Source organism: Oncorhynchus masou, chromosome 20 (assembly GCF_036934945.1).
Source record: "Oncorhynchus masou masou isolate Uvic2021 chromosome 20, UVic_Omas_1.1, whole genome shotgun sequence".
In the NCBI taxonomy this organism is placed as follows: Eukaryota; Metazoa; Chordata; class Actinopteri; order Salmoniformes; family Salmonidae; genus Oncorhynchus; species Oncorhynchus masou.
The window spans coordinates 29862541-29877540 of record NC_088231.1 but is presented as its reverse complement, the minus strand read 5'-3'; the positions used below and the strand labels follow the sequence as shown (position 1 = coordinate 29877540).

Genomic DNA, 15000 nt, shown 5'->3' with positions numbered 1-15000 from the left:
CATCACACTGTGGTGTCACCTCAATAAATCTAGATATCAACCTGTCCTCTGTCACCATTATCACGCCACACTGTGGTGTCACCTCAATAAATCTAGATATCAACCTGTCCTGTCACCATTAATACGGGCACACTGTGTGGTGTCACCTCAATAAATCTAGATATCAACCTGTCCTCTGTCTCCATTATCACGTCACACTGTGGCGTTACCTCACAAATCTAGATATAAACCTGTCCCTCTGTCACCATTATCACGTCACACTGTGGTGTCACCTCAATAAATCTAGATATCAACCTGTCCTCTGTCTCCATTATCACGCCACACTGTGGTGTCACCTCAATAAATCTAGATATCAACCTGTCCTCTGTCTCCATTATCACGTCACACTGTGGTGTCACCAATAAATCTAGATATCAACCCGTCCTGTCTCCATTATCACGCTCACACTGTGGCGTTACTCAATAAATCTAGATATAAACCTGTCCTCTCTGTCACCATTATCACGTCACACTGTGGTGTCACCAATAAATTCCAGATATCAACCCGTCCTGTCTCCATTATCACGTCACACTGTGTGGTGTCACCTCAATAAATCTAGATATCAACCTGTCCTCTGTCTCCATTATCACGTCACACTGTGGCTACTTCAAATAAATCTAGATATCAACCTGTCCTCTGTCTCCATTATCACGTTTCACACTGTGGCGTTACCTCAATAAATCTAGATATAAACCTGTCCTCTGTCACCATTATCACGTCACACTGTGGTGTCACCAAAATCTAGATATCAACCTGTCCTCTGTCTCCATTATCACGTCACACTGTGTGGTGTTACTTCAATAAATCTAGATATCAACCTGTCCTCTGTCTCCATTATCACGTCACACTGTGGTGTCACCTCAATAAATCTAGATATCAACCTGTCCTCTGTCTCCATTATCACGCCACACTGTGGTGTCACCAATAAATCTAGATATAAACCTGTCCTCTGTCACCATTATCACGTCACACTGTGGTGTCACCTCAATAAATCTAGATATCAACCTGTCCTCTGTCTCCATTATCACGTCACACTGTGTGGTGTTACCTCAATAAATCTAGATATCAACCTGTCCTCTGTCACCATTATCACATCACACTGTGGTGTCACCAATAAATCTAGATATCAACCTGTCCTCTGTCACCATTATCACGTCACACTGTGTGGTGTTACCTCAATAAATCTAGATATCAACCTGTCCAGACATCTGTAACCATTATCACGTCACACTGTGTGGTGTGACCTCAATAAAACTAGATATCAACCTGTCCTCTGTCTCCATTATCACATCACACTGTGGTGTTACCTCAATAAAACTAGATATCAACCTGTCCTCTGTCACCATTATCACGTCACACTGTGGTGTCACCTCAATAAATCTAGATATCAACCTGTCCTCTGTCTCCATTATCACGTCACACTGTGGTGTCACCAATAAATCTAGATATCAACCTGTCCTCTGTCTCCATTATCACGCGTCACACTGTGGTGTCACCAATAAATCTAGATATCAACCGGTCCTCTGTCACCATTATCACGTCACACTGTGTGGTGTTACCTCAATAAATCTAGATATCTGTACTCACTGAACCAGCAGACCTAGGACCCTGTCTCACTGAATCCAGCAGACCTAGACCCTGTCACACTGAACCAGCAGACCTAGACCCTGTCTCACTGAACCAGCAGACCTAGACCCTGTCTCACTGAACCAGCAGACCAGACCCTGTCTCACTGAACCAGCAGACTCCAGACCCTGTCTCACTGAACCAGCAGACCAATACCCTGTCTCACTGAACCAGCAGACCTAGGACCCTGTCTCACTGAATCAGCAGACCCAGGACCCTGTCTCACTGAATCAGCAGACCTAGACCCTGTCACACTGAATCAGCAGACCTAGACCCTGTCACACTGAATCAGCAGACCTAGACCCTGTCACACTGAATCAGCAGACCTAGACCCTGTCTCACTGAACCAGCAGACCTAGACCCTGTCTCACTGAACCAGCAGACCTAGACCCTGTCTCACTGAACCAGCAGACCTAGACCCTGTCTCACTGAACCAGCAGACCTAGACCCTGTCTCACTGAACCAGCAGACCTAGACCCTGTCTCACTGAACCAGCAGACCTAGACCCTGTCTCACTGAACCAGCAGACCTAGACCCTGTCTCACTGAACCAGCAGACCTAGACCCTGTCTCACTGAACCAGCAGACCTAGACCCTGTCTCACTGAACCAGCAGACCTAGACCCTGTCTCACTGAACCAGCAGACCTAGACCCTGTCTCACTGAACCAGCAGACCTAGACCCTGTCTCACTGAACCAGCAGACCTAGACCCTGTCTCACTGAACCAGCAGACCTAGACCCCTGTCTCACTGAACCAGCAGACCTAGACCCTGTCTCACTGAACCAGCAGACCTAGACCCTCTCACTGAACCAGCAGACCTAGACCCTGTCTCACTGAAACAGCAGACCTAGACCCTGTCTCACTGAACCAGCAGACCTAGACCCTGTCTCACTGAACCAGCAGACCTAGACCCTGTCTCACTGAACCAGCAGACCTAGACCCTGTCTCACTGAACCAGCAGACCTAGACCCTGTCTCACTGAAACAGCAGACCTAGACCCTGTCTCACTGAAACAGCAGACCTAGACCCTGTCTCACTGAACCAGCCAAGGTGTAGTGGTACTGAACGAGCCAAGATGTAGTGGTACTGAACGAGCCAAGATGCAGCTGTACTGAACCAGCAGACCTAGACCCTGTTACACTGAACCAGCCAAGACGTAGTGGTACTGAACCAGCAGACCCAGACCCCTCTGTTACACTGAACCAGCCAAGACGCAGTGGTACTGGAACCAGCAGACCCAGACCCTGTCTCACTGAACCAGTCAAGACGTAGTGGTACTGGAACCAGCCAAGACGTAGTGGTACCTGAACCAGCCAAGACGTAGTGGTACTGAACCAGCCAAGACGCAGTGGTACTGAACCAGCCAAGACGTAGTGGTACTGAACCAGCAGACCTAGACCCTGTTACACTGAACCAGCCAAGACGTAGTGGTACTGAACCAGCAGACCTAGACCCTGTCTCACTGAAACAGCAGACCTAGACCCTGTCTCACTGAACCAGCCAAGACGTAGTGGTACTGAACCAGCAGACCTAGACCCTGTTACACTGAACCAGCCAAGACGTAGTGGTACTGAACCAGCCAAGACGTAGTGGTACTGAACCAGCCAAGACGTAGTGGTACTGAACCAGCCAAGACATAGTGGTACTGAACCAGCCAAGACGTAGTGGTACTGAATCAGCAGACCTAGACCCTGTATCACTGAACCAGCAGACCTAGACCGTGTCACACTGAACCAGCCATGACGAGTGGTACTGAACCAGCCAAGACGTAGTGGTACTGAACCAGCAGACCTAGACCCTGTCACACTGAACCAGCCAAGACGTAGTGGTACTGGAACCAGCCAAGACGAGTGGTACTGAATCAGCAGACCTAGACCCTGTCTCACTGAACCAGCAGACCTAGACCGTGTCACACTGATCCAGCCAATACGTAGTGGTACTGAACCAGCCAAGACATAGTGGTACTGAACCAGCCAAGACATAGTGGTACTGAACCAGCCAACACATAGTGGTACTGAACCAGCCAACACATAGTGGTACTGAACCAGCAGACCCAGACCCTGTCTCACTGAACCAGCCAAGACGTAGTGGTACTGAAACCAGCCAAGACGTAGTGGTACTGAACCAGCCAAGACGTAGTGGTACTGAACCAGCAGACCTAGACCCTGTTACACCGAACCAGCCAAGACATAGTGGTACTGAAACAGCCAAGACGTAGTGGTACTGAACCAGCAGCCCTAGACCCTGTTACACCGAACCAGCCAAGACGTAGTGGTACTGAACCAGCAGACCTAGACCCTGTCACACTGAACCAGCAGACCTAGACCCTATCTCACTGAACCAGCCAAGACATAGTGGTACTGAAACAGCCAAGACGTAGTGGTACTGAACCAGCCAAGACGTAGTGGTACTGAACCAGCAGACCTAGACCCTGTCACACTGAACCAGCAGACCTAGACCCTGTCTCACTGAACCAGCAGACCTAGACCCTGTCTCACTGAACCAGCAGACCTAGACCCTGTCTCACTGAACCAGCAGACCTAGACACTGTCTCACTGAACCAGCCAAGACGTAGTGGTACTGAACCAGCCAAGACGTAGTGGTACTGAACCAGCCAAGACGTAGTGGTACTGAACCAGAAGACCTAGACCCTGTCACACTGAACCAGCAGACCTAGACCCTGTCTCACTGAACCAGCAGACCTAGACCCTGTCTCACTGAACCAGCCAAGACGTAGTGGTACTGAACCAGCCAAGACGTAGTGGTACTGAACCAGCCAAGACGTAGTGGTACTGAAACAGCAGACCTAGACCCTGTTACACCGAAAGAGCAAAAAAGCCCGGACAATAGTTTATGACTTATGAATTTGCCCACGACTTGGAATTATTGTCGAGGACGGAAAATCGTAGTCTGTAGGGGCGGTGGTTAGAGCGTTGGACTAGTAGTGAAAAACCATTGTGTGGATATTTACAATTACCCTGGGTATACGGTATACAGCCCTAGCCTACTACCATAGGGCCCTGGTTAAAACAATGCAGTAGAGAAGAGATATACGGTATACAGCCCTAGCCTACTACCATAGGGCCCTGGTTAAAACAATGCAGTAGAGAAGAGGTATACAGCCCTAGCCTACTACCATAGGGCCCTGGTTAAAACAATGCAGTAGAGAAGAGGTATACAGCCCTAGCCTACTACCACAGGGCCCTGGTTAAAACAATGCAGTAGAGAAGAGGTATACAGCCCTAGCCTACTACCACAGGGCCCTGGTTAAAACAATGCAGTAGATAAGAGGTATACAGCCCTAGCCTACTACCACAGGGCCCTGGTTAAAACAATGCAGTAGAGAAGAGGTATACAGCCCTAGCCTACTACCACAGGGCCCTGGTTAAAACAATGCAGTAGAGAAGAGGTATACAGCCCTAGCCTACTACCATAGGGCCCTGGTTAAAACAATGCAGTAGAGAAGAGGTATACAGCCCTAGCCTACTACCATATAGGGCCCTGGTTAAAACAATGCAGTAGAGAAGAGGTATACAGCCCTAGCCTACTACCATAGGGCCCTGGTTAAAACAATGCAGTAGAGAAGAGGTATACAGCCCTAGCCTACTACCATAGGGCCATGGTTAAAACAATGCAGTAGAGAAGAGGTATACAGCCCTAGCCTACTACCACAGGGCCCTGGTTAAAACAATGCAGTAGAGAAGGGGTATACAGCCCTAGCCTACTACCATAGGGCCCTGGTGAAAACAATGCAGTAGAGAAGAGGTATACGGTATACAGCCCTAGCCTACTACCATAGGGCCCTGGTTAAAACAATGCAGTAGAGAAGAGGTATACAGCCCTAGCCTACTACCACAGGGCCCTGGTTAAAACAATGCAGTAGAGAAGAGGTATAGAGCCCTAGCCTACTACCATAGGGCCCTGGTTAAAACAATGCAGTAGAGAAGAGGTATACAGCCCTAGCCTACTACCACAGGGCCCTGGTTAGCCTACTACTACCATAGGGCCCTGGTTAAAACAATGCAGTAGAGAAGAGGTATACAGCCCTAGCCTACTACCATAGGGCCCTGGTTAAAACAATGCAGTAGAGAAGAGATAGTTCGGGACTCAAGAGTTGTCCTACCTCCAACAGGAAGTTGAACATGTAACTGAGGAAGGGGTTCTCGTCCTCTTCTTCATCCTCCTCCTCTTCCTCTCCTCCTCGGCGGAAGGCGTATGGAAGCTGGTGGAGAATTTGGAGACGAACTCTATCACGTTTTCCACAGCTGGTTCTCTTGTACACGATCATGGCATGTTTTAGGTACTGGATAAACTCCTCGTGGAACAATGTCTTGTCCTCTGACTAGAGACAGGACAGACAGGCAGACACACGGGGGCAGACACACGGGACAGGGCAGACACACGGGACAGGCAGGTACAGACGTACAGGACAGACACACAGAAAGCAGGTTGGGTAAGGATGGTGGTTCTCTTACTGATAATAAAGAGGATTAACAGAAACAGTGATTTAAACCTGTGTGTGTGTACCTTGTTGTACAGTATGTGTTTACATAGGGGAGTTTTTCCTAGCCACCGTGCTTCTACACCTGCATTGTTTGCTGTTTGGGGTTTTAGGCTGGGTTTCTGTACAGCACTTAGAGATATCAGCTGATGTAAAAAGGGCTTAATAAATACATTTGATTGATTGTATAGGTGTGTGTGTTTATAGGCGTGTGTACCTTGTTGTACAGTATGTGTGTGTGTTTACAGGTGTTTGTACCTTGTTGTACAGTATGTGTGTGTCTACAGGTGTTTTTGTATGTTTATAGGCGTGTGTACCTTGTTGTACAGTATGTGTGTGTTTACAGGTGTTTTTGTGTGTTTATCGGCGTGTACCTTGTTGTATGTGTTCTTGAGACTGGCCACTAGTTTAGCCTTGTTGTTGTGTCCTTTCTGAGCGCGTTGAAACGCCTCTTTTATCGACAAATCACTTTCCCCGGTCATCTTTTCTCTCCTGAAGAAACAAAACGGACTTATCATTCAAACAAACACAGGCATTCAACTACACTAGCTGGCTAGCTAGCACAACAACAACAAAAAAGACAATAAGCCTAGTTAACGTATTCTACAATGAAGGGAAACAGTCGAGGTATGTGACCGGAAAATTGGGTTAAACATCCAACAACAAGCATTGTTTGTGGCTACCTAGTAACTACCAGTAGCTACCATCGCCAACGTCGTAGCAGCTACAGTATTAACGACGTTGGTTATCTAACTCTAGTTTTAATTAGCGAAACTTTCTTTAAAAATGACACCATTTCACTATTCCAGACGAATATCTCACCCGTCCTCTTCGGCTAAAATAGTTCTCACATAAAGTCCTCTATTATCCAATGAATTGAACCGTTTTAAAAGCTAAACAAATAAATAGCTTGCTAACGAAGCTAACCGGCTAACGTTTGTCATCCGTCCAGCCACTCCTCAAGCTCCCTACGGACAGGGAAAACAAGAAGTACCAAAGAGGTTTTAAACCGGGGAATGATATGTTTCACCTAAAGCCTTAATATTGCCAATATAGTTTATTTCGTAAATAAATAACAGATAAATAATAAATTGCGATTTCCGTTTGTTCTTACTTGTTACTGACAACTCGAGTCGTTTCTGCGTCTGCCGCCTGTTTTCAAATGTAACTGCCAGTCTCGCGAGAGGCGAGATTTGTGTTGACTACGTCATTCCGCTTCTTGTTAATTTTTTATTTATTTTTTCACCTTTATTTAACTGTCGGCCAGTTGAGAACAAGTTCTCATTTACAACTGCGACCAAGACCAAGATAAAGCAAAGCAGTGTGACACAAACAACTACACAGAGTTACACATGGAATAAACAAACGTACAGTCAATAATACAATAGAAGAAAAAAAAGGCTCTACCCCAGCTCCTTGTAAAAAATATTTTTTCCCTCTCCCTCATCATGTGGCTTTCCGACCATTCACAAGTCCGAGTGTGAATAAAAAATTTTTTTTTTTTTTTTACAACAAAATGGGAAAATAAATAATTGCACTACCATCTAACCCTAAATACACACCACTATCCCCAACAAACCCACCACCCCTTCCCACTACTTTGGCCCAAACAGATCCTACACCGTGCCCCCCCTTAGTTGTTTGAAAAATGCAAAATTATGTATGGGGGTTCATCCCCGCCAAGGCCACCCCCAGCCATCCACACCTAGTACTTTGTGCCTCCTCTGATTTTGGGGGTGCATGACGCCCTGAAAGCACTATAGCGGGTTCTCTAAGCCCTCAGAGAATTGCAAATATAACCCCTTCACCCCACAATGGACATTTATCCTCCCTGCCCTTCGCCTGGGCCTCCATCGCCCTGCCCCTCACAATGGGCATTTATCCACCTGGGCCTCCATCGCCCTGCCCCTCACAATGGACATTTATCCACCTGGGCCTCCATCGCCCTGCCCCTCACAATGGGCATTTATCCACCTGGGCCTCCATCGCCCTGCCCCTCACAATGGACATTTATCCACCTGGGCCTCCATCGCCCTGCCCCTCACAATGGACATTTATCTGCCTGCATGACATATTTTCTGAAATGTGAAATGTACTTATTTTTCTATTTTTAGTAAGCCTAAATGTGTTATTTATTTTATAGACTTGCTAAAGTTTATAACAAACTGTTTTTGTTTTGTCATTATGGGATATTGTGTGAAGATTGATGAGGGGGATTTTTAATTATTTTATTTAAATCCATTTGAGAATAAAGTCTGTAAAGTGGATAGAAGTCAAGGGGTCTGAATACTTTCAGTGTGTCTCTATCTGCACGCCAGGCCGTCTGTCTGCCTGTCTGTTGTTTCCCGGGCTGTGAAGGCCGCAGCTGTTCGCGTGCTGGCAGCTGTACGGTAAGGAATGGAGGTCAGAACAGAACACACCCGTGGGAAGGGCACGAGGCTCCACTCTGTCTCTACTCACCAAACCACTGTATTCCTGTTATTTAGGTCGGCAGCGGGAACTTGAGGATGTATAGAGGGATAGAATAGTAATGGTTATACAGTAGGAGTCACTACAGACCCTGGTTCGAATCCAGGCTGTATCACAGAGGTCTAAGGGCACTGCATCTCAGTGCTAGAGGAGTCACTACAGACACCCTGGTTCGAATCCAGGCTGTATCACAGAGGTCTAAGGGCACTGCATCTCAGTGCTAGAGGAGTCACTACAGACCCTGGTTCGAATCCAGGCTGTATCACAGAGGTCTAAAGGCACTGCATCTCAGTGCTAGAGGAGTCACTACAGACACCCTGGTTCGAATCCAGGCTGTATCACAGAGGTCTAAGGGCACTGCATCTCAGTGCTCGAGGAGTCACTACAGACACCCTGGTTCGAATCCAGGCTGTATCACAGAGGTCTAAGGGCACTGCATCTCAGTGCTAGAGGAGTCACTACACCGGCCCGTGATTTGGAGTCCCATAGGCGCACATTTGGCCCAGCGTCGTCAGGCCTGTCATTGTAAATAAGCATTTGATCTTAACTGAGGTGCCAAGTTAAATGTATTTTTATTTGACCTTTATTTAACTAGGCAAGTCAGTTAAGAACAAATTCTTATTTTCAATGACGGCCTAGGAACAGTGGGTTAACTGCCTGTTCAGGGGGCAGAACGACAGATTTGTACCTTGTCAGCTCGGGGCTATGAACTTGCAACCTTCCGGTTACTAGGCCAACGCTCTAACCACTAGGCTACCCTACTAGGTTAATTTAAAAAAAATGCATTTAGGCCGTCCTAGGATATTAACCTGAAGCGCATGGTCGTCCTACAGATGTAGGGTCTTAATTTAAGGCAGTTTGCTATAACAGGAAAATAATCATGCAGGAAATGTGAATTAAATGTGGATATATATACAACCTTGAATATACTACTATTTTGCATTTCCTGCGGCGCATGAAGATTCTCAGCAACAAAATAGTGATCAAATTAAGATTCCTACATCTGTATGTAGGGCTGTATCTGGGATGTTAACCCGCTGTGCATTGACCTCCTGCAGGGCTAGTCTGGGATATTAACCGCTGTGCATTGACCTCCTGCAGGGCTGTATCTGGGATATTAACCCGCTGTGTATTGACCTCCTGCAAGGCTGTATCTGGGATATTAACCCGCTGTGCATTGACCTCCTGCAGGGCTGTATCTGGGATATTAACCCGCTGTGCATTGACCTCCTGCAGGGCTGTATCTGGGATATTAACCCGCTGTGCATTGACCTCCTGCAGGGCTAGATATAGGATATTAACCCACTGTGCATTGACCTCTTTCAGGGCTTTATCTGGGATATTACAACGCTGTGCATTGACCTCTTGCAGGGCTAAATATAGGATATTAACCCACTGTGCATTGACCTCTTGCATGGCTAGTCTGGGATATTAACCCGCTGTGCATTGACCTCCTGCAGGGCTAAATATGGGATATTAACCCGCTGTGCATTGACCTCCTGCAGGGCCAGATCTGGGATATTAACCCGCTGTGCATTGACCTCCTGCAGGGCGAGATCTAGGATGTTAACCCACTGTGCATTGACATCCTGCAGGGCTAGATATAGGATGTTAACCGCTGTGCATTGACCTCCTACAGGGCTGTATCTGGGATATTAACCCGCTGTGCATTGACCTCCTGCAGGGCTTTATCTGGGATATTAACCTGCTGTGCATTGACCTCCTGCAGGGCTAGATCTGGGATATTAACCCGCTGTGCATTGACCTTCTGCAGGGCTAGATCTGGGATATTAACCCGCTGTGCATTGACCTCCTGCAGGGCTAGATCTGGGATATTAACCCGCTGTGCATTGACCTCCTGCAGGGCTAGATATAGGATATTAACCCGCTGTGCATTGACCTCCTGCAGGGCTAGATCTGGGATATTAACCCGCTGTGCATTGACCTCCTGCAGGGCTGTATCTGGGATATTAACCCGCTGTGCATTGACCTCCTGCAGGGCTGTATCTGGGATATTAACCCGCTGTGCATTGACCTCCTGCAGGGCTTTATCTAGGATGTTAACACGCTGTGCATTGACCTCCTGCAGGGCTTTATCTGGGATATTACCCCGCTGTGCATTGACCTCTTGCAGGGCTAAATATAGGATATTAACCCGCTGTGCATTGACCTCCTGCAGGGCTAGATCTGGGATATTAATCCGCTGTGCATTGACCTCCTGCAGGGCTAAATATAGGATATTAACCCGCTGTGCATTGACCTCCTGCAGGGCTAGATCTGGGATATTAACCCGCTGTGCATTGACCTCCTACAGGGCTAGATATAGGATATTAACCCGCTGTGCATTGACCTCCTGCAGGGCTTTATCTGGGATATTAACCCGCTGTGCATTGACCTCCTGCAGGGCTAGATCTGGGATATTAACCCACTGTGCATTGACTTCCTGCAGGGCCAGATCTGGGATATTAACCCGCTGTGCATTGACCTCCTGCAGGACTAGATATCGGATAAAAACACGCTGTGCATTGACCTCCTGCAGGGCTAGATGTAGGATATTAACCCGCTGTGCATTGACCTCCTGCAGGGCTAGATATAGGATATTAACCCGCTGTGCATTGACCTCCTGCAGGGCTAGATATAGGATATTAACCCGCTGTGCATTGACCTCCTGCAGGGCTAGATCTGGGACATTAACCCGCTGTGCATTGACCTCCTGCAGGGCTAGATCTGGGACATTAACCCGCTGTGCATTGACCTCCTGCAGGGCTAGATATAGGATATTAACCCGCTGTGCATTGACCTCCTGCAGGGCTTTATCTGGGATATTAACCCGCTGTGCATTGACTTCCTGCAGGGCTAGATATGTGATATTAACCCGCTGTGCATTGACCTCCTGCAGGGCTAGATATAGGATATTAACCCGCTGTGCATTGACCTCTTTCAGGGCTAGATCTAGGATATTAACCCACTGTGCATTGACCTCCTGCAGGGCTAGATCTGGGATATTAACCCGGTGTGCATTGACTTCCTGCAGGGCTAGAACTGGGATATTAACCCGCTGTGCATTGACCTCCTGCAGGACTAGATATCGGATAATAACCCGCTGTGCATTGACCTCCTGCAGGGCTAGATATAGGATATTAACCCGCTGTGCATTGACCTCCTGCAGGGCTAGATCTGGGACATTAACCCGCTGTGCATTGACCTCCTGCAGGGCTAGATATAGGATATTAACCCGCTGTGCATTGACCTCCTGCAGGGCTAGATATAGGATATTAACCCACTGTGCATTGACCTCTTTCAGGGCTAGATATAGGATATTAACCCGCTGTGCATTGACCTCCTGCAGGGCTAGATCTGGGACATTAACCCTCTGTGCATTGACCTCTTGCATGGCTAGTCTGGGATATTAACCCGCTGTGCATTGACTTCCTGCAGGGCTAAATATGGGATATTAACCCGCTGTGCATTGACCTCCTGCAGGGCTAAATATGGGATGTTAACCCGCTGTGCATTAACCTCCTGCAGGGCCAGATCTGGGATATTAACCCGCTGTGCATTGACTTCCTACAGGGCTAGATCTAGGATGTTAACCCACTGTGCATTGACATCCTGCAGGGCTAGATATAGGATGTTAACCGCTGTGCATTGACCTCCTACAGGGCTGTATCTGGGATATTAACCCGCTGTGCATTGACCTCCTACAGGGCTAGATCTGGGATATTAACCCGCTGTGCATTGACCTTCTGCAGGGCTAGATCTGGGATATTAACCCGCTGTGCATTGACCTCCTGCAGGGCTAGATCTGGGATATTAACCCGCTGTGCATTGACCTCCTGCAGGGCTAGATCTGGGATATTAACCCGCTGTGCATTGACCTCCTGCAGGGCTAGATATAGGAAATTAACCCGCTGTGCATTGACCTCCTGCAGGGCTAAATATAGGATATTAACCCGCTGTGCATTGACCTCCTGCAGGGCTAGATATAGGATATTAACCCGCTGTGCATTGACCTCCTGCAGGGCTAGATCTGGGATATTAACCCGCTGTGCATTGACCTCCTGCAGGGCTAGATATAGGATATTAACCCGCTGTGCATTGACCTCCTGCAGGGCTAGATCTGGGATATTAACCCGCTGTGCATTGACCTCCTGCATGGCTAGTCTGGGATATTAACCCTCTGTGCATTGACCTCCTGCAGGGCTAGATCTGGGATATTAACCCGCTGTGCATTGACCTCCTGCAGGGCTTTATCTGGGATATTAACCCGCTGTGCATTGACCTCCTTCAGGGCTAGATCTAGGATATTAACCCACTGTGCATTGACCTCCTGCAGGGCTTTATCTGGGATATTAACCCACTGTGCATTGACCTCCTGCAGGGCTAGTCTGGGATATTAACCCGCTGTGCATTGACCTCCTACAGGGCTTTATCTGGGATATTAACCCGCTGTGCATTGACCTCCTACAGGGCTTTATCTGGGATGTTAACCCGCTGTGCATTGACCTCTTTGAGGGCTAGATCTAGGATATTAACCCACTGTGCATTGACCTCCTGCAGGGCTAGATCTAGGATATTAACCCACTGTGCATTGACCTCCTGCAGGGCTAGTCTGGGATATTAACCCTCTGTGCATTGACCTCCTGCAGGGTTAGATATAGGATATTAACCTGCTGTGCATTGACCTCCTGCAGAGCTAGATCTGGGATATTTACATTTACATTTACATTTAAGTCATTTGGCAGACGCTCTTATCCAGAGCGACTTACAAATTGGTGAATTCACCTTATGACATCCAGTGGAACAGCCACTTTACAATAGTGCATCTAAATCATTTAGGGGGGGGGGTGAGAAGGATTACTTTATCCTATCCTAGGTATTCCTTAAAGAGGTGGGGTTTCAGGTGTCTCCGGAAGGTGGTGATTGACTCCGCTGTCCTGGCGTCGTGAGGGAGTTTGTTCCACCATTGGGGGGCCAGAGCAGCGAACAGTTTTGACTGATATTAACCCGCTGTGCATTGACCTCCTGCAGGGCTAGTCTGGGATATTAACCCGCTGTGCATTGACCTCCTGCAGGGCTAGATATAGGATATTAACCCGCTGTGCATTGACCTCCTGCAGGGCTAGATATAGGATATTAACCCGCTGTGCATTGACCTCCTGCAGGGCTAGATATAGGATATTAACCCGCTGTGCATTGACCTCTGCAGGGCTAGATATAGGATATTAACCGCTGTGCATTGACCTCCTGCAGGGCTAGATATAGGATATTAACCCGCTGTGCATTGACCTCCTGCAGGGCTAGATATAGGATATTAACCCGCTGTGCATTGACCTCCTGCAGGGCTAGATATAGGATATTAACCGCTGTGCATTGACCTCCTGCAGGGCTAGATATAGGATATTAACCGCTGTGCATTGACCTCCTGCAGGGCTAGATGTAGGATATTAACCCGCTGTGCATTGACCTCCTGCAGGGCTAGATATAGGATATTAACCGCTGTGCATTGACCTCCTGCAGGGCTAGATATAGGATATTAACCCGCTGTGCATTGACCTCCTGCAGGGTTAGTACAGGATAGAATGTGATACAGGATAGAATGTGATACAGGATAGAATGTGATACAGGATAGAATGTGATCTAGGATAGAATGTGATCTAGGATAGAATGTGATACAGGATAGAATGTGATCTAGGATAGAATGTGATCTTGGATAGAATGTGATACAGGATAGAATGTGATACAGGATAGAATGTGATCTAGGATAGAATGTGATCTAGGATAGAATGTGATCTAGGATAGAATGTGATATAGGATAGAATGTGATCTAGGATAGAATGTGATACAGGATAGAATGTGATCTAGGATAGAATGTGATCTTGGATAGAATGTGATACAGGATAGAATGTGATCTAGGATAGAATGTGATACAGGATAGAATGTGATCTAGGATAAAATGTGATGCAGGATAGAATGTGATCTAGGATAGAATGTGATATAGGATAGAATGTGATCTAGGATAGAATGTGATCTAGGATAGAATGTGATACAGGATAGAATATGGTATAGGATAGAATGTGATAAAGGATAGAATGTGGTATAGGATAGAATGTGATACAGGATAGAATGTGATACAGGATATAATGTGATACAGGATATAATGTGATATAGGAAAGAATGTGATACAGGATAGAATGTGATCTAGGATAGAATGTGATATGAATGTGATATAGGATAGAATTTGATACAGGATAGAATGTGATATAGGATAGAATGTGATACAGGATAGAATGTGATATAGGATAGAATGTGATACAGGATAGAATGTGATATAGGATAGAATGTGATCTAGGATAGAATGTGAT

The 15000-nt window shown here is 47.1% G+C and overlaps 1 pseudogene; it reads right to left on the bottom strand.

Annotated features, from left to right (window-relative positions):
* The window catches only part of LOC135506627 (condensin complex subunit 3-like), a 64124-nt pseudogene extending 56800 nt beyond the window's left edge, over window positions 1-7324 (bottom strand).
* Between the last annotated feature and the right edge of the window lie 7676 nt (window positions 7325-15000).